Source organism: Ambystoma mexicanum, chromosome 1p (genome assembly GCF_040938575.1).
Source record: "Ambystoma mexicanum isolate Mex_15411 chromosome 1p, UKY_AmexF1_1, whole genome shotgun sequence".
Lineage (NCBI taxonomy): Eukaryota > Metazoa > Chordata > Amphibia > Caudata > Ambystomatidae > Ambystoma > Ambystoma mexicanum.
This window is the reverse complement of record NC_090921.1, coordinates 1,058,849,879-1,058,870,931: the sequence shown is the minus strand read 5'-3', so window position 1 is coordinate 1,058,870,931 and position 21,053 is coordinate 1,058,849,879. Positions and strand designations below refer to the sequence as shown.

Here is a 21,053-nt window from a genome sequence, read left to right as displayed (position 1 = left end):
CTGCCATCCATTTGGTACAGCCCTTGCTGGGCAACTCTACTTGTGTGTCCCGCAGAGCCCCTGCTGAGTAACTCTGCTTGTGGACGCTGGTGCCCCTGCCCGGCAATGCCGGCGCCGTCTTGTTCGAAGAGCCTGTGTGCTCATGGGCTGGCAGGGTTCCCCCTGGCGAGGCATGTCAGCTGGGTGCCCCACGCATGTTGTCTTGGTGCCCCCAGCCTTGGTCCTCCTGGCCTGTGTGACCGCAGGCCAGGACATTACACTTGTCACTTTAAAGGCACTTCCCGCCATTTGTCGAAGCTTTGGATTCCAGCTAGATATATCTGCTGTTAAATGAACGCAATGCCTTCAGCATGCTGGTGTAGAATGGTATATGGCTCAGGATTTAATTTGCCTCTGATTTGAAAGGACCCCAGGCAGAGCGCTGATGGGTGGTTCTGGACGGGTGCCAAAGGTGTGCTGGGACGACTAGGCCCCACCCCTGTGGATGAAGTGGAGGTTCCCACTGCCCCGTTTAGCTCCCAAATGATCATCACTAAATGGAGCACATTTCCATCCTACAGCACGTCAAAGTGAGTGCCCCACGCACGTTTACCGATCAGTCTGTTTACATGTTTTCTATAGTTCCCGCGTACATCATAATCTGGGGTGGCGTGCAATTTATTCTAAAGGTGAGCAGAAGTGAATTCCATAATGCTACTCTATGTATGGTGAGAATTCTGCCTCCACTGGTTGAATGAGATCATGGCTTTTTATGAAAGCTGGGTTTGAAGAGGGTTCGGGCGATGGAATGTGGAAATTATTGTTTTCATAGCAAGAATGCAGGCACTTTATCTTGCAATGAAATATGGATGTTTGAAGGGTGTTCTCAATTTCTTGGGGAACCTATGGTGTTACAAGTTAAAAGGTGATCTGGCCAGATTGCCTGGGGTGATGATAACTTATGCTACTGTTTTCTGAATGGCTTGGTAGATGGTAGACCAGTATTGCAAACAGTTGTTGCTCTCAAGCATAGACTGGCCAAGTGGGACGACTGTCATGATCAGGTTGTCTTTGGAAAAGACCCACAGTATTATCAGAAGCACTTTGGGGGAGTGAGACGGACACGTTAGAGAGCCCCTTGAGGTTTCACTCTAATTCTAAATGATTACTCTCAATATGATCTGTTGTGGTCTGTGTGGGTGGGCAGAGATCTCAAGCGGGAGAAGGAAGAGATCGGAAGAGGTTTTTTTTCCATGCAAGATTAAGGTTTGGTGAAAAGTGGCAGCCATTCAGCCGTAGATTTTGCCAGTCCACCTTCTGAGTTGATTGATTCCCCCCTTCCCCAGTGGTAAGCCGCATAATCGTAGCAGAAGCGATGATATGATGTTCAACAGGGGTCTCGCCAGAGTTCCAGTTACAATTTTGAAATTGGAGTGTTTTATTTAATTTTTTATAACTTGGGAATAAGTGATTTTTCTAGGGCGTGTAAAAGGTAATGGCCATTCCCAATGGGTTTCGTACGAATTCAAAATAATGTTTAAGACTAAATTTAAACTGTGTTTTTGCTAATTCATACTTCTATGCACCTGGTCATTCATTTAAGACTTGTTACTTTTCTCTTCAGATCTACTAGTAATAGTATTAGATCTCCTTTCTGTGGCACTGCTCTGCTGGTGCCACTGATGCCAAAAAGTAGGTGAAAGTGTGTGGGCGGAAGCTGGGGATAGACCTTATAGGGGTGGGTGGGAGTTGTGACGAATCTGAGGATGTTGTCCTTTCTTTCCAAGGGGTGGGGAGGACCACCTGGATAAGGCTGGGACAGTGCTGCCCCAGTACAGTAATCGCCCTGCTGGTGGTATGCCAGGGGAGAATCTTATTGAGAGGGAGTCCCCCGATAGGACTAAGGACGATCATTACCAGGGAACACAGTGTCCATCCACTTTACCACCTTTGAGATATGCTCCTGGTCCCTCCTTGGATAGAGCTAAAATATACTGTCAAATTAGCCCAAACCCCTTTTTCATGTCCAGCCCCTCTGACAAATATTTCAGCTCCCTCCTCGGAAGGAGCTAATATATATTGCTGCCAAGCTAGCCAACAGACTTTGCCATATCCAGCCCCTTTGGAAAATCCTCCCTCTTCCTTCGTAGATGGAGCTAATATATACTCTTGCCAAATCAGCCAAACTCCTTTATTATGTTGTTACCATGCTAGTCATCCCAACTTAGATAATAACATTGAAAAGTCAGATAATAGTGAGTATTGTACACTGGTTTGGAAGCTGATACTGTGACAAAGATGGCATAGTGTTGCCAACCCAAGTTACATAACCGCGATTAAAAACCCAGATGATGCAAAGTATTGCACCTATAACTTTAAGGCTGGTACTGTGACAAAGAAGATGATCAGGAGAAGGATCACTCACAAGGAATCCAGCAACCGATCTAGTGCCTAGTGATTGGCTACGTGGAATACAACAAGCCGACGCAGGAGATCCATGGCAGTTCACGCTCAGTTGCAGAAGAGACAGAGAGCGAGAGCCGTCATCTGAAGAGGACATGCGGGAGCCATAACCAGGTGTGAACCAAACCATGGAAGAGACGAAGCACACAGCAGAAGGGAGGCCTCAGTCTGCACAGATGCTGCAGAACCCCCTGGACGTCAAGACGCTACCGGGCCCTTCCAGAAGACCACAACTGCCCGGGAACCACTGGTACCACCAAGGAGAAGGCAGACTGGTACACGGGTGGCCAGAGAGCTGTAAGGGGGCCAGGGAAGCAGCAGGCTGAACTCAAGAAACCGAGAACAAGAGGGTCTGGGACCCTAACCTTTGGGGGTCTGAGAGAGACCAATGAGAAACTAACCAGATACAGCACAACTGTGCGAGTCTGGGACCCATATTCAAATGCCTGAAAGTCTGGGACCCTAAGGTACATCAGAGACAGTTGTATACCTGGCATGTGAATGAACTAAGCAGATAAAGCACAACTGTGCGAGTCTGGGACCTGCACCCATAAGCAAGAGGTCCTGGGACCCTTGCTAAAGAGAGGGTCTGGGATGCTGAACTGAATAAAAGACAATTGCATGCTTGGCAGGAGACTAAACCAAACTGATACCACGCATCTGTGCGAGTCAGGGACCTGCATCCAAAGTACAGAGGGACTGAGAGCCTGATGAAGGAGAGTGTCTGTCTGAAACTCTTGAGTCAAATGAGAGAACCGGTGGTGCACTTGATAAGAGTGACCGAAGTGGACATGCAACATCGCAAATCTGGAGCTTGTACCCAAGTATGTGAAAAGGGTTTGGAACCCCGAGAGTAATAAAGAAACAATTAAACAATGATTATTTGATTGACAAGAGAGTATATCAATCTGGACAAAAGTTGGGAGTCGGAGACCTGCACTCACATAAGTGACTAACAGAGTGTTAAAACCCTATGAGAGAAGAGGGGGAGTTCTACACTTGGTAGCGGGTGCGACAAGCCAACAGGAAATGAGAACTGTGAAGCTAGCACTCCCTCTTGAACCATATTGTGACTTAAGATAAGAGGAACTCTAGGGGAATGGAGCACAACCCTAGCAATTGGAAACATACATTGTGGAACATTATTTTGCAACACTCTTTTGCTAGTGAAACTGGGAACTTTTCCGTTGGTTGACGATACAGTGAAGACTTATTACTTTGAGAAGATTCCATCCTTACACAGTTATCCTATGTTGTTAAGGACAGAAGTAGGCTTTGGGGATCGACAGTGATAGAGTTTGTAGTGTCAGACTTTCTGACAAAACCATTAGTTTCTGTTGAGGTAGGGAACTTTCTCTTTGCTCTAGGGATAGGGAGGCATTTTTCAAACCTCATCGTTATTAATAAAAGTCTATATCCAAAAATATACCAACATTGTGTCCATGCCTTGCTTCTGCACCCTTACAGAGTCCATCAGCAGCCCAGGCTTAGGGGATTCCAGCCTGTTCAAAAATGTTTCAATGATTCTTCTCCACACACAACACTGAATGTTTCTGCTCTCATAAGCTTGGCCTTTTCTGTTGCTAGGCTCTCCTTTCCTGTTCCCTATGCCCAAATCAGTTTGTTCCCAACTCTCAGCTGTTTGCCTCCCCTACTCAAGTGTGCATTCACTACTTGCAGCCACTCTCTCCCACTGGTTCCTTCCTCCTCAACATGCTGGAATTGGTTGTGTACCTTTCTGACCCCAAACTCCTGTTTCCACCCCGTCCCAGCACTGGTGCTTACTCCTCCATGCCTCTGTCCCACTACTGCCATCACACAGCCTATCGGGTCCCCCAGCAGCACCCTGTGTGGGTGTGGCGTAGCTGATGGTAATGACAAACTAAACTGCATCGGTCACTAGAAGTTGGTTATGCGCTGCTTTCTCCATCACAGTTAGTGGTGGGGGTTGGAGTAATTGGTGAGTAAAGATTTGGTCTATGAGTAAAACTGGCTGCATTGTGGATTAGGGTAGTGCTGAGCCATCAAAAGCTATATAGAATAAAGTGAACGTATCGAGCATCCGTTGGGAAATACTGATGTACTGTTATCGCCCAAAAGACGGTCTCCTTTATGTACTAAAATATAAGGCAGCAGTGCTGCTTATCAAGGACTCGATAAAACAAAAACAAAAAATGTGTTCACTTTAAGGCTTTCTATTGACTTTCAAATAAATTTATCGATTTATTTGAAAGATCACTGTGTGTTCTCCAGCAAAAGCAGGAGGCCATATGTTGAATCGAGTCCATTTTAGGAAACCTGTGTTGTCACTAATGAGAACAAACTTGTTTCCCAAGAGATCTGCTTTTAAATATTAGTGACGTTAGCAAGCACGTCTGGAGCTCAGTTGTAAAGCGGACTTCTAATGGACCGTGTTCTCCCACGGATTCCTCATCTTTGATATATCGGATATCCTGCTTGCAGCTTCGGAAGCATTTTGACAGCAAAGGGCACTGTGCGTCGTCAACTCGTGGTCGCTCGTGGCTTCCGTCCCGCTCTGGGCTGTGACTTTGGCACTGGTATATGTAGCACAGACCGCACCCGATGCCTCAGTTCCATTTTTCAGCATGTCCTGCAAGCTTTGAAATGGTTCATTCAACTCAGCAATTTCTACAGCGTTTCTTCACACTTTTCGGACTGTGCTTCAAAGATGTCCATCACCGATCCACACTGAATACACCTCTGGTATCTTGGGGTGGGACATAAGGTAGACTGCGGCTCATGCCAGTCTATGGCGGTTAAGGCCTTGGAAAGAGCGGAATGGAAAACTCGCACTAGGTAGGCCTTTGTCCAAATACCCTTGCACTACCCAATCTAAAATGAGGTCGTCCAACGAGAAAAGCTTGAGGGCTATTTTGCCTCAAAGGGCTAAAAAGCCCAGTTAAACCTATTTAGCTCTCTCGATCAAGAAGCAAATCTTAACTAGTCGCCCTCTCATATGAGTAGGAAGCAATGTCAGTTATTCCGATTGTCTTCCTCCGACTCCCCGCCCAATGGGAAATGGGTACATTTTCCTAGTAAATCTGCTCCAAAATCAGAATGCGAGGATTTTTCACCTCGAAATGTTAGGTGTTCATAAAAAGGCTGCTCCACCCACCGTTTCGAGTTAACCGAAAAAAATGCTTCCGACCCCATCGCGCTTCGTGAGGTCAACAGTGTGCCATCAAAATCTACTACTCGCGCACCTAAAAACCCAGGCAGTAAGTCCTCAAATCTTCCTCGAGAGATGTCGAGGGATTCGACTCCACGAGACAAGACAAAGCTACTGCCATCCTCCTCTGCTCCGTCGAAGGAACCGGCGTCGAGTTGTTTGACCTCCAAGCCATCAACGTCTTTGACTGATTAAGTAAAGACTTATAAGTCTTTATCAAAAAAGGACTTTTTCAGGTCGATGAGCTCCATCTATGCAAGTAGGAGAGAAGCCCTGAGTTTGGCTTGGAGTATAGTACTCCAGGTTCTCCAGAAGAGTTAATTCCTGGGGAGTCAAAAGATCTGTGGACACTTTGAAGGATGCCAGTGTCCTAGATACTTCACGAGAAGTGGAGTTTGCCATGCCAGATGGGACTGTGTATGCTGATGCCTCATATACATCTGTCATGGGTAAAGTGATAGAGCATTTTGGCTGGAGTAGACCTGTGGCAGAATTTGAGAAGGATGATCTCATGGACATTCTTGATAATGGTCCCCCAAAGGATACAGTATTGCCTTTTCATATGGCACTGAAGAACAGAGTCTTGGAAAATTGTAGATGCTACACCGGCCATAAATAAGGACTTGACAAAACAGTACAGATCATCGGTATAAACCCAGATTTTCTGTCTAGACACCCAACTCCAGAAAGTCTGGTTGTTCAGGCAGCCACATCAACCTCAAAGGCGGCTGCCTTTCCAACAGTCCCTCCAGATAGGGATGACAAGAGATTTGATGCCCTTGCAAAAATACTATGTGTGCCATAGCCAATTATCTGTACACTTTATGGGAGGTTGTGGCAATGGCCGTGGAACACATTACAGAGTGCGAAGAAAGGGAAGTCTTCCTCATTATTGTGCAGGATGGCAAGGATACTATGTGCCAGTCTCTGCAGTCCGGTCAAGACTCTTCGGATTGCGTTAGTCATGCAATGGCAGCAAGTGCTGTAACCAGAAAGTTTGCATGGCTGCCCAGGTCAGGTTTTGCCCTGGATGTTCAGGCGAGGCTGTTGGATATGCCTTTTTGATGGCTCACAACTGTTCAACTATAAGGCCGAGAGCTTGGAGAAACTGCAGATTTCCAAAACAGCTGCAAAATGGCTGGGAGCAGCGATTCATCAACCACAGCAAACCCATCCGGCCTCTCAGAATTGGAGGGGTTGTTCCTTTCGATTTTATTAATCAATTGGAAGAACGCGTGCCCATTCTCTGAGGCCAGTGGAGACTGTTGCGTGCTGCTCGAGGACAGGGGTGAGGGGGTGGTAAAGCTACCCACTGTGACGAGCCGCAGGACTTAAACACTACAGGAAATAGTTTCCTGGATGGGGTAAAGTCCAAAACCTTGGAAGTCCAACTGCTACGTGGAGAAGAGCAAACCAACTATCTAGAGCCGTCAAGCCTTTTCAGAACTGCCAGCCCGCATAGGGCAAGGTATGTATGGCATATATAGGCTCTCAAAGTACTACGACAAAGAAGCCTAGACAAGAGGACAAGGGAAGATCAAAGAATCAGGGATGTGGTCTTGTGGTCCACCACTACCAATCTCCAGTCATAAAAGATGGGAAATTGAACTAGAGAGCGAGATGGCCCTAGTAGCAGTGGTAGTGGTGGCAGCAGGAGAGGAAGTGGACAAGGCAGCGTGGAACGGAAAGAAGGATCTTTCTGTAAATGTCAATGGCAAGGTGTCAGGGGGTAGGGGGAATTGTGGCCCCCAGCAAAGAGACAAAGCCCCTGTTCGCAGAGCTTTACCGCATGGCATATCCGACGGCAGCAAGCAGTGCAGGAGCCCTGTACTCACAGAAGCCCTGCCGAACAGCTTGGACAGCAACTGTAAGACCTGGACCAGTGGGATCATAAGGTATGGTCTGCGCTGCATCCGGGTGAAGAGAATTGTAATGCGCCAGGAAGGCGTAACAGCTGGGATTGCAGAAAGCAGTGAATGGTACATGGCATGGCAGCCCGCAGTAGCTTGCAGCAGACTGACATCATTTAAACCAGTCCTGGGCAGGAGAGTGAATCGGGGCTGGTAAAAGCATGCCAGCCCTTATGAAGGAACTATTTTGTATTGAGCAGGGTAATTGGAAATAATAGCACTTAAGAAGAAAACCCCAGACTGGGTTAATAAAAACAGACCTGATGGAAATCTTTTGAGTGATCTTCCTCGTCCCAGTCAGCATTGACCAACACATTTGATAACCTCTGAGAAGAGGGAACACCAAAGAAATGTTAGTGCATAATTTCAAATTGGCAAACTGATTGCATTTCTCATTAGGAAGGAAAGTCCAAGGAAGAGGATTACCCCTTTGACATTGTTTAGTAGGACTATCTTTGGGAAGGAGGATATTCCTTCAGAATATTAAAGTTACCCTTTCAGTATTAAATACAACTAAGAGGACATGTGAGCTATAAAAGAAAGACTGTATGTAAACAGTCTCTAAAGGTGGTATATTTTTGCCCTTGGTTTATTTAAGTTAAGGTTAAAAGTATGAGGGTCAGGATAGGTTTCTGGACACTTTGGAAAAGACTATTAGTTTTGGACTTTCTGACAGGAGGACCGTTAGTTCCATCTGAGGCAGGGAACCCTCTCTCAGTATTAGTGAAAGTAGGTGTTTTGTAATATCGTATTTAACTGTTGAACAAATAAATACTTATTGGCATGTCATCCTTGTGTCCAAGCTGTTCCTCTTGCACCACAAACCGCACAACCTCTGCCTCTTTGCCGTCTGCAGCAGCCACAACACCCTCCCAAAAGCTGCAATTCAACGGCGTAGTCGTGGACTCTTTCCTCGGGGAAAGCATCGCCACCCAGATGAGGGCTCAGCAGATTTCAAAATGCCCGATATCTACCGGCATTCGAATTTCTGAAGTTGCTCGGTCTCGTGGCATCCTATATTTTCCTGGTTCCAGAGGCCCATCTAAGGACGAGATCCCTCCAGTGAGTCATCGGATCCCAATGGTCACAGTTCTCTTGCAGGATGACAGACCTTCTTCAGGTCATGAGCAAGGTCCCACAGGATCTCCTGTGGTGGGTCTGCAAGGAGAATGTGATGAAGGGAGAACCTTTTTGGCAACCATGACCAAAGATTGCGGTAGTTACAGACACCTCCCGCACAGGTAGGTTGGGGAGCTCATGCAAACAATCTGACAATCGTCAGTCATTGATCTCCATCGCAGTCCAGACTACACATAAACCTTTAGAGCTAAGGATATCTGACTAGCCCTGATGGCCTCTCTGCCCTCTGTGTGGGGAAGAAAGTTCCGATAATGATGGGCAACACAGTGGCCATGCATTACCTCAACAAGAGAGGAGGTGTAGGGTCACTACCACCTCTGTGCAGAGAGGCGATGCAGCTCTGGATTTGGGCTTTTCAAGAAGGAGTCTCTCTGTCGGTCGTTCACCTATCCAGAGAAGAGAACACGGCAGCGGATGCTCTGAGCACAGACTCCCGTGAGTGGGAGTTGGCTCAGAAAGTCCTTCTAGAGATCTTCACCTTTTGGGGAACCCCTCAAGTGGATCTGTTTGCATCCAGTATCAACAGGAAATGCAACCTGTTCTGCTCGAGGAAATTTCCTCAGAGAGATGATTTGGGGGAAGGGTTTGTAGTGCACTGGGAATTTCCACTACTCTACGTGTCCCCAGTAGTCCCCATCATTCCTCATGTCATCAGGAGGTTGAGGAAGTTTGTGAAATTCATGATCCTAATTGCTCCAGATTGGGCCAGGAGCACGTGGTACACGGACCTTCTAGATCTGTCCATCTGCCCTCCAATTCATCTTCCCCAGAGAGCAGACCTGCTCACACAGGAGGGATGTCGCTTTCTCCACCCAGAGATCAAAACCCTGAACATTCATGACTGGGTTCTGAGAGGTTAAGATACAGAGATTGGTATGTCCCAGAGGATGTAATGGAGGTGTTGCTTTCGGCCAGAAGGCCAGCAACAAAGGCTTTATATACCGCTGCCATTGGAAAAAAGTTTGCAGCTGCTGCAGACCTAAGAATATATTTATTTATGTTATTGCTAAAGCGCTAAGACAAAGGCCCGCAGGCATAGTAGTGCTAGACAAAGACATAAACCAAATACACAAGAGTATGAGCACAGAAGGGAGCAGTCAGAAGCCAGGGGAGTAGGTATTCGCCAAAAGATATTGTTTTCAGACCACGCTTGAAACCTGCCAGAGACAAGCATGCCCTTAGGTCAGGAGGCAGGGCATTCCAGCATCTTGGGGCAGCATGGGGAAAAGATCCTTCGGTAACAAATGATAGATTGGACTTTGGGATTTGCTGAGGCATGCATTGTTTGATCTAAGTGTTCTCTGATTTGCCAGCCTTGATTGTCTGCTCGAGCGATAGCCTGGACGTTTTCCATAAAGGGAGTTGTGTATTATCGAAAAGTGATGCATCTGTCAATCGGAAGCCAGTGTAAGGCCCTCCTAGCAGTAGTGACATGGTTGGATTTATGCAGACCCATTACGACGCACACTGCGTTGTTTTGGACACCCTGTAAGCGATTGACTTTACCCTTACCAATGCCCTGCAGAAGGCTGGCACAATAATTAAAACAAGCTCCAATGATTGTGCAAGCAAGAGTGGCGCAGTTGATGGAATCAAGAAATAGTCTTGGTTGTGCAAGTAGTTTGATGTAATAGGATATGCCGGAAACTAGGCTGTTAATATGAGCCTTCATGTTGCGCTCTTGTTGCGCTCTTGGTCAAGAAATACTCTGTGTCTTGACCTTTGGTGAGGTAGCCATAGTGCAATCTGCAATTTCAAAGAACTGGAAGGCATCATCATGCTTACGCAGCTGGGGTGCCCTTGAATATGGTCTTGGCTTTGTTCAGAGCCAGCCCATTATCTACTATCCAGATATGAATGAGGTTATAGATGGAATTGACAGTGATGGCACCAATGCTGTGGTTGCCTGAAAGTTGGATGAGGCACTGAGTGTCATCTGCGTAATTGGCTTACACTACGCCTTCTGCATCCAACATTTCATAGAAAGTAGCGTAAAGATGTTGAATAGGTTTGGAGAAATGCAGGAATCCTGAGGAACTGCACATGTTACCAAGCAACCATTGGCCATAGCATCCTCATGATAAACGTTGGTGATACTGTCAGCCAAGAAGGATTTAATCCAATTGGACACATCCGGGGAGAAGGAGGCACAGTCTCGCAGTCTGGATATGAGTGTAGAGTGGTCAAATAAATCAAAAGCTGCTGTCAAGTCCAAGCAGTTTTCTTCTTTTCACAGTGGATGTTAGCCTTTAAGTCCAGTAGTTTGGACTCTGTACTGTGGGCACTTCTGAAGCCTGACTATTTCTACCCCAATATGTCCTGAGTGCCTGGAAAATCTTAAATCTGATGTTGAGCAAGCTTATCTAAGGTCTTCAATACAAATTGTGTATTAATGATGGGACGATAGTTGCCCATAAGCCTAGGGTCAAGAGATGGCTTTTAAGCAGGGGAGAAATCCAAGCCTGCTTGATGGACGGAGGGACAATGTTTTCTTAGAAGGTGGTGTTCAGGTGCAAGCTGAGAGGCACAGGAATTGACGATAGGCGCCAGACAGATGTCTCCCCTTGTAGTTTGTGGGCTTGGTTCTATCTAATATAGATACAGTTTCAGATTCTGAGACATTCCTGAATTTTAACAAGGGTCGCGAAATGTGGGGTCTCACGGTTTTCCTATTAGAGGTAGTTCTATCCAAAGTGCTGAGTTTGGATGCAGTGTCTCCCGTTATTTTCGGAATTTTGCACAGCATGGTATCCTGAATGGAAGTACACCATTTTGTGTCTTTAATGACCGAGGATGAAATGGAGCAGCGATGCTCTAACTCTCTTAAGAATTTCAAAGAGTTCCTTAGAGTTGGATGTTGCCTCTTTAATTCTCTTGTCATATGACTTTTTTTGGCTTTGCAAATAGTTTTTTATTGGCATTAACCACACTTAGGTAAATGCGTTAGTCCTCTACTGATTTCGTCTTTTTTCATCAAAGTAGGGCTCAGTTTTTCTTAATTTTCAGTTTTCTAATCTTTGAGCCGAGTACCAGATTTTGGAGACTTAACTTTTTACCAGCCTTGTTTTCTCTGGGACAAGGCTATTCACTGTGTTAATCATCAGGTTTTGGTATACCTCGGCCAACTTGGAGGCAGAATTATAATTGTCCTGGTCATCCAGGGTAGTGGCACGGTGAGGCATCATAGATGTAGGAGCGAGTTTACTAAGATTCCTACAGACTCCTGCATGTCCAGTTGCCCTTGCACTGCCTCTGGGCTCCCAAGCAGTCAAGGGTCTGTATCTGCAACCCTACAGTGCCTTCTTCCTGCACTTATGATCCACCTGCTGGCTGCACTTGTGAGTTAACTGCACTTCCCCCGTCCCCTCCCTGCTGGCACTTCTCCCCTTCACTCTTCCCCGCACGTGAGCGAACAGAATGGCACAAGGCCTGGTAAGATGGTTTTTTGCCCTACATGGTTTCCCCCCTCCTTGTCTTGTTATGCCTAGAAACACTTGTGTACAGACGTGTTATAAATGCCACATATCATATCATATCATACACCTTTTACTTGTGACACATTATCAGTGTTGTCTTTCTTGTTACACTTGGCCCATAAAGGTCTACATGTTTCTTCTGCGAAAGGTTATCTTGCGGCACTATCCATTTTCAAGTGCTTGCCTGAACAAGGCTCATATTTCAAAATACTGATTGTTATCCAGTTCCTGAAGGGGCAGGAGGCGTCTGACATATAGGTGACCTAGTGGTTGCTATAGACCTTTATTTTGTCTTACAATGAAAGTGAAAACCTATCCTACTTCTATGGGGGGTTTCCCTGCCTCAACTAAAATACTAAGGATCATTCAGAATGTACGTCTTAACTAAAGTCCACAGTTTTTTTTTTAATATATTTTTATTTTATATAAACCAAACAACAATACAACAGAACATAAATAAACACATTTAACAACAAAAGCACTGCAATCCCCATCCCTCCCCCCTATGAGCCTGTATGGTGTCCGCCATCGGTATCCGCTGCGAGCGGAGGGGCGTCGTCGCTCTCAGGTTCAATTTGAGCCGACCCTGTTCCAAACAGCTCGGCTATCATCAATTTCCATGCCGCGAGGTAACACATTTCCTCCTCCTCCCCTGCAATACTGGTATCCCGCCACACCGCCGTCTCGGCCTCCGCCCATTTTTGGAGATCCCTCCACCAGACCTCCACTCGTGGCTTATGACACTCCTTCCATCCCATGGCAATCCTACGTTTAGCAAGCACATAAGCCAAATCTTTCAATTTCTCAACATGTCTGAGTTTACGCGCTCTGGGATATCCCCCCAGTAAGCAGGCCCAGGCTGAATCCACTTTGAGCGTGATACCCTTTCCTGCCAGCTTCTGCGCCACTTCACCCCAGTAGCCTGCAATTACTGGGCACGCCCAGAACATGTGTATCATGTCTGCATTCTCCTCGTCACACTTGGGGCACGCCTGGCGTCCAGTGTCCCGAAATTTGGATATTCTCAGGGGGGTCATGTATGCCCTGTGCATTATATAAAGCTGTATTTGCTTAAACCTGGCATTCCTCGATACTTTTTTATGATACCCCAAGGCACGCTCCCACAACCCATCTGCCATCGGGGCCCCCAACTCTGTTTCCCATTCCAGTCTCAAGTGCACTAAATCACTCCCAACCTTTGTCATCAACATCTCGTACAACCTAGAGACCTCATGCCCGCCCTCCGATGTGTCGTATAGTATCTCCACCGTGGCGTCCAGTTCATCGGCCAAGGCAGTTTCAGGCCACCTACTCCGGATCTCCTGCACTATCCTGTGATATGTTACATATTGACCCCTGTGCAATCCCGACACTGCCTCTAGTTCTTCGAACTCCATGATGATCCCATCCTGCCAAATATCTCCCATGGTGACCAACCCCACTGACTCCCAGTATGTCCGGATGTTTGCTCTGAGCTGCCCGTCTCCTTTCGCCAGTGCGACCAGTGGTAACTGCGGCACACACGGCAAAGGGTTACCCATCATCCGGCAGGCCCGTCGCCACATGTTCCGTCCCAAAGTTAGCATTCTAGGACGTTCCCTCATGCATGCATTAGTCACCCAGATCACCTCCCGCAGATAAAAAGGGGAACAGTCCTTCCCAAACAGCCTGTGTTAAGGGGTCTCGTCGTCAGAGAGCCACCTGGACACATATTGCAGCTGCGCTGCCACATAATAGGCCTCAAAGTTCGGCAGTTTAACTCCGCCCTTCTCGTAGAAGTTCTGCAGCTTCCACAGTGCGACTCTGTTACGCGTGCCGTGCCACAGGAATTCCCTGCAAACACTATGTAGCCTCACAAAAAACTTCTTAGGTATCATATAAGGGATGTTGTTAAAATAGTGCAAAAGCCTGGGCAGTACCACCATTTTAAGCATAGCTCCCCGGCCCATCATCGCTAATGGCAATCTTTCCCAGAACCTCATGCATTTCTCGATCTTCCCCACGGCAAGTTCAGTGTTGTGCTTGTGTTCATCCTCAGTCGTGTGATACACGTCTATTCCCAGGTATCGGAAAGAGCTCGTCGCCCACGGGATCTGCAACACTGGCAACCTCTCCACCGGAGTTCCCACATAGCCACCCAGCGGAAATAGGGTGGATTTCTGGGGGTTTACTGCTATACCGGACAACCAGGCATACCTCCCCATCACCTCTAAGACATACTGCAAATTTTCTTCTGGATATCTCAGGTATAGCAGCATATCATCTGCATACAGGGATATAAGATGACACTCTCCTCCTACATCGATGCCGACCGGGTCATATTGCTGCCGGAGGTAAATTGCTAAGGGTTCAAGGGCCAGGATGTACAACATTGGGGACCAGGGACACCCCTGCCTAGTGCCTCTGCCCAACTGCCATCTCTCTGACACCACTGCACCCGTGCGGACCCTAGCCAGTGGTGCACTGTATAGCATCTCGGCCCACCTAATGTAACCTGGTCCCATCCCATACCATCCCAGAGCCGCCAGCAGCCACGGCCACCGAACAGAGTCAAACGCTTTAACCGCGTCCAATGCCACTATCGCCATTTCACCGTCGTCACTACGTCCCCATTCGACCACCCTGTGGAGGCGTCTGTGGTTGTGAGTAATGTTCCTGTTTGGGACATAGCCCGTCTGGTCAGGGTGGATCAACTTGCCAATCACTCTCCGCATTCTAGTAGCCAGGACAGCTGTCAGGATCTTGCTGTCCTGGTTCAGCATCGACAAGGGCCTGTAGGAGCCACAATCGTGTCCCGGTTTATTTGGCTTGGGGAGCGGTATTATAATCGCCTCCCTGAGTGACTCCGGCAGCCGTCCTACCTCGTACGCTTCGTTGAGCATTTCCAGCATGGGCGGGAGCACTTCCTCTGCATATACTTTATAAAATTCACTGGGGAACCCATCTGCCCCTGGGGCTTTGCTCGTGGGTAACTGCCTCACAATCTCCTTCAACTCTTCCAAGGTGATCGGAGCATCCAGCTCCTCTCGCTCCTCGTCACTGACCCTGGGCAGGCCTACGTCTTCCAGCACTTCGTCTATCTCCTCCTGGCTGCCCCCCTCACAATCTTCGTATAAGACCTTATAGTATTCCACGAATGCCCTGTTTACGCCTTCTTGGGTGTCCGCCTCCTCACCCTTTTCATTGATTACCAATCTGATCGGGGATCGTGGGGTCTCGCTCTTGTACAGCCAAGCTAGAAGTCGGCCCGTTTTGTCTCCCCCCGCATGCAGTCTCTCAATATACTTCCTATAGTTCAGATTACAGAGCCTGTCCCATTGTTCCGCACACTTCTGTTGCAATTTGGAGACCGCCTCCGTATCTATCCCACCACCTTCCAGCTCCTCCTCCAGCTCAGTCTCAGCTCTATGCAGATCCGCTAGGACTCCCCCCATCAATCCCTTGGACTTCGCAATGGCGATCCCCCGCATTACGACCTTAAAGGCCTCCCATAAGGTGCCCGCCGACTTAACGCTACCTGTGTTCACCTCAAAATAAGCAGTTATCTCCTCCCTCAAATCCTCTCTGAAGGCAGGGTCCTTGAGCGCCTCCGCCCTGAGGCGCCATGTTGGTATACGCGCTCGTGGGGGATAAAGCTGCCATTGCATGACCAGGGGCGAGTGGTCAGAGAGGACTCTCGCCCTGTAGTCTATATGGTCGCACTCCGCGACTATGTCCGGCGTGGCAAAGAAGTAATCAAGCCTCGTATGCAGTTGATGCGGGGCCGAATAATGCGAGTATTGCCTCCTGCCCGGGTGTTTCGCTCTCCACACATCTACCAGGCCAAGATCCGCCAGCAGCGTCTGCAATACCCTGGCCGCCGGACCGGGCTTAGCCATCTTGTCATCCGACCTATCCTCCCTGGGATTCAATACACAATTGAAATCGCCGCCCCAAATCACCGTACCCCCCATCCCGACACTGAGCTTGGTGCACAGCGTCCTAAAGTATGTCGCCGTGTCCTGGTTAGGCGCATATGTGTTTACATGCACACTACTTTGTTCTCTACCAGCCCCCTCACCATAACCAACCTCCCATCCCCCTCCACAACCTCCTCAATTAGCTTAAATGGGACATGTGGCGCCACCCACACCAGCACTCCTCTGGCATAGGCGGAGTACGTTGATCCCACCACAGTCCCCTTCAACTTCCTCCCTACCAGCTCCAGTTTCTCTCGCTTTAGATGCGTCTCCTGTAACAGGGCTACGTCTATCTTTTGCCTCTTAAGATACAACATAACTTTATTTTGCTTCAGATAACTGTTAAGCCCTCTAACGTTCCACGTTAATATCCTAAGGTCCCCCATGGTCTATCAGTAGTTCCCTCCCCCCATCCGAGGCAATCCCTCCCCACTATGCAGACACCCAATCCCGATTTCACTCCCAGGCTCATACAAAAACTAAAACACCCCAAACCCCTAACCCAAACAACTGCCCAGCTCCATCCCTGGATCTCAGGCATCCCTGTGTTCGGTCCTCTCTGGGAAACCCAAGTAGAGAACCCGACAGGGTGTCACCCCTCTAACAGTGACTAAACTAAACACAAAAAAGGGGGTGTAAAGAGCGGCCTTTGGAGGCTCCTCTCCCTCGCAGCCATGTCCGTGCTCACGGACCACGTTTTATAACCACTGACGCGCACATGTTCTCCAGCGAGTTCAATGACTATATTCAAGTCCCAATGTTCGTAACCCGACCGGGCCCACAGCGTTACTTATCTCGTCTTTTTTTCGCCAGCCGTCTGAACATCTGGCTCCTGAGGGCAGTTTTGCGCATCCAGCCACTCCATGGCATCCTCCGGAGTGTCAAAGAACAGCAGCTTGCTCTTAAAGAAAACCTTCAGTTTGGCCGGATAGAGCAACATGTATTTATACCCCGCTTCCCGCAATCTCCTCTTTACCGATCCAAAGTTCATACGACTGCGCTGTACCTGCAGGGTATAATCGGGATAAGCAGTTATGTTTGCCGCTCCTCGTTGTATTGTGCCTCCCTTGCGGAAGTGTTCGAGGATCCTTTCCCGGTCCCGGTAATTAAGGATCTTGGCGATCACCGGCCTGGGTGAGTTTCCCGGCGGTGGCTTCCTAGTTAAGGCCCTGTGCGCTCTCTCCACCGCAAAACCCTGCGACAGGGTGCCTCCTGTGATCTCCTGCAGTAGCATGTTCTCGATAAATTCCGTGGGATTATGGCCCTCAGCTCCCTCCGGCAGGCCCACGATATGGATGTTGTTCCTCCGGGCGCGTCCTTCCGCCTCCTCCGCCCTACTCTCTAAATTGCCCACACGTTGCACCAGGGCATGGAGTTCACGCTTTTGCACGGCGCAGTCCGCCGCGGTAGGGCCCATTTCTTTTTCCAAAGACTCTGTGCGCTCTGCCAAAGCACGCACGTCCTGCCTTAGGAGGTTCACGTCCTCCTGCACCGCCCCAACCTGGAGTTCCATTGCGGTCTTCAGTTCAGCCACAGCGAGCTGGAGCTTAGTCTCCCAGGTCGCCTTCAGGTCCGCGATCGCAGCGAGGACCTCCTGGTTCGCACCCCCGGCGGCCATTTCCTTGGCCTGAGTTTTATCTTTGCTTCTGGCTCCGTCTGGGCCGGGCGGCGTCTTAGCGTATTCGTCGAGCGTGGGCTGTTTGTTCTTCGCTCTCGGGGGCTTATTAGACATGTCTCCCGTCCTTCTGTCCCCGCTCGGATCTGGGGCAGGGTGTCACAGTGCGCTCTTCGGGTGTCCCCTCGCTATCGCCACATCTCCGACACGAAGTTCCTTTGTCCTCCGGCTCCCCCGGCCATCTTGTCTACTGCCTTTGTCTTTCGCTGGCCCAAGATAGGCCAGGTCGCGTCTCACCCTTTGAAGCGCACTTTAGGCCATGAAGAGTCAGGGGCACAGTTTCAGGTCACACCGCACGCTCCCCTGCTATCCGCACGTCCGGTTACCTTTGGCCAGGCCCTGCTCCCTTTCCAGGTCCACGCCGTCGGCCTTGCGGGCCCGGGTGTCCTTAATGACCACGATGCACCCGAGTCATGCTCCTTCACTACCACCACGCTCCAGTGCGATCGTCAGGCGCCCAGATCAGTCACTCCTTTGTTCCTTCGTTGAGCGGCGGCGGCCATTTTCTCGTTCATCGCACTCTCGCCTCCAAGTCTTCTCTTAGCTTCTTGTTGCGCTTTCACGGTGCGGGCCCGTATCAAAATGTGTCCACACGTGCACCCGAGATTCATGTACGCAGCCATCTCAGTCTCAGCCAAATTACATCGGTCCTTGCACGGTTTTCGGTCGGATAATGTACGGATCTGCGGGAGCCCCCGTACAGACACGTCCTTTCACATGGCTACCTAGCCACGCCCCTCTCTAAAGTCCACAGTTGTGTCAAAATCCCTATATATGTCCCTTACACTTCAATACAAACCAAAGACTTGGAGTTTGTGGTCCAGGAGAATGATGCCCTTCTCCTGGATTTAGTATTCCAGTTCCATTTTGTGGTAAACTCTCGGTTCTCACCAGTGGGAATGACACCCTTACCCCTGGTCCAAAGTGTTCACAAAACATAACCAATGTTCCAATATCTGGTTCTCACCAGGGGGAATGGTTACCATCCCCTAGTCAAAAGTGCTCAAAATATGATAGGCAGTTCCAATGGTTTTCTCCAGGAAGATTAGCCTCTTCCTCCTGGTTAGAATATTCCAAAACAATGTCAATTTTCTAACACTTTTTATTTATTTATTTTTGCATTTATTTCATTCAGTGCACCTATGCGCTAGTTACAGAAAGTGCATAGTATGTTAGTGAAGTGCATGAATACGTATATGGTTGCAGAGAAAATAGGTGCGAGTACAGTACTAGCAAAGCCACACCTCATGGTACGGGGGCTACATCAGGCATGCAGACAGGCATATGAGTCAAAATAGGTGCGAGTACATGACTGGCAGAGCCACACCTCATGGTACGGGGGCTACATCAGGCATGCAGATGGGCATAAGCGTTGGAATAGATGTGTGTTCAGGACTGGCAAAGCCACACCTGATACAGTTACTGGTAGGTAATTGCTACTTACACAGACTAGGCAGCGTTCCAGGAGGGAGGCACATATCCCTTAGACTGTGCCGTATGATACAGGCCTGCGTGCAGGGCACTTAGGAGAAAAGCGGTACGGTGGTGCAATGAGACGGCGGGCACAATCCAGGTGCATCTCAATGTTTGTTGCACAAACAAGGGGGGAATGACTCCCTTCCCCTGGTTGAAGTGGCCAAGGGAATGACTCCCTTCTATTGGCTGCAGCTCGTCATCTGCCTGGGGGAATTGACTCCCTTCCCCAAGCTCCTTGCCTTCTTTCCTCAAGTGCCATACTACCAGAAGAAAGGCTCCCTTCTGGTATCTTGGATTTCTCATTGAGCCAAGGGGAAATGACCTTAACCCTAGTCTCTTTGCTTCACTTTAAACTGCTGCACAACACAGTTCACATAAAGTTTAGGGTCTCAGGCCCAGGCTTCCCCAATTATGGCTCACTTGATCTACATCCCTGCCAATGACTGCTACAAGGAAGAAGGGTCAGGTTTCTTTCTTTCTCCTTGCTTGTGGGTCCTTGACCCACATTCGCCAGCTTTGCTGTGTGGGAAAACTTGGTTCACTAGCAAGTACTGCCAAAAGGGAGATGGATTTCCTTTTTCTTCTTAGGTGTGGGTCTTAGACTCGTGTTTCTCTGGTTGGTTCACCCACTATCCGGCCTGTGTATCCCTGCAGCTTACAGGGTCTTCTTGGCGGGCTCTGGTGTGTCCTGGGGTTCTTATTCGCATCCTCTGCTGCTTCCGTGTTCGTCTCCTTCTCTTTGGCGGCTCTGCAGTTTCAGACTACTTGCAGACCTTGCATCTGCTTTGTACCGCGCAGTCTCCTTCCTTCTGCCGGTATTCTACTCCTTCGCCAGCCACTTGGAAGGTCCTTCAGCGTTGGACCATCTAGAGACGCATGTGCCTTCCTGGTCGCCGTCCTGGTCTGTAGAGTTCTTGCGTCAACTTGTTGCACCGCTCTCTGCTTCTCTTGGGATGGCGGCTTGACCCATTGCTTAGTCCCTAATTGGATATTATTTTGGTTTCTTCAATTGGCTCTTGCGAAACATTAGAATGCTCACCTATAGTTTTGGCGGCATTCTTCATAGTTCTGCACCTCCTCCTCGTCTCGGTAGGTACCATACACGTCTCCCTTGGGTAGTCTTTACTCTTCCTTTTCTCAGTAGCGGTTATCCCTATGATCTTACACACATACATAGGGTGATGCGGAATCGTGTGTGGGGGGCTTTGAGAGGTGGATTGGAGATGATCCTACTGCGTTCTCCCCAGATGTCTGTCTCTCTATCCCAAAAGGGGTAGTCTCACTCCCATGACATCCTGTGCACCACCCCCAGGGGGACTGTTGGGTAGCGGCCTGGCCTCATGGGAAGGGGCTCCCCATTGGAGAGAAGTGACGACCTCAAGGGATTCTTCACAGAACTGATATCTTCCCATTGGTACTTTATATAGTTGCAGTTAGTGTTGAAATTCTTGACAGGGGTTCTTTTTGAGCCTCTTAATTTCTGTCCTCTTATAATGTTCTCTGAAGACTGTCTTTCTGACAGCAATCACTTCGGCGGCTCGCAGGGTGAGCAAGCTTCAGGCTTTGATTTACAAACCTCTGTTTACTACCTTTTTATAAGAAAGTTGTTTTGAGGGGTCGCCCTTCATTTCTGCCTAAGGTGGTGCAGGAGTTTCACCTGGCATAAAGAATTGTCTTGCCATCTTTTTATCCACCTCATCCTCCCAAGGATGAAGAGAGGCTTCACTTTTGGACCCCAAGAGTGCATTGAGCTTTTACATTAGAAGGCTTGCTGCTAAAGTCAGA

General features: G+C 48.7%; 1 protein-coding gene across 2 annotated transcripts in view; it reads left to right on the top strand.

Moving 5' to 3' along the window:
• Positions 1–21,053, top strand: part of BCAR1 (BCAR1 scaffold protein, Cas family member) — a 329,630-nt gene that overhangs the window by 80,485 nt on the left and 228,092 nt on the right. The gene's annotated exons all lie outside the window — the stretch shown is intronic.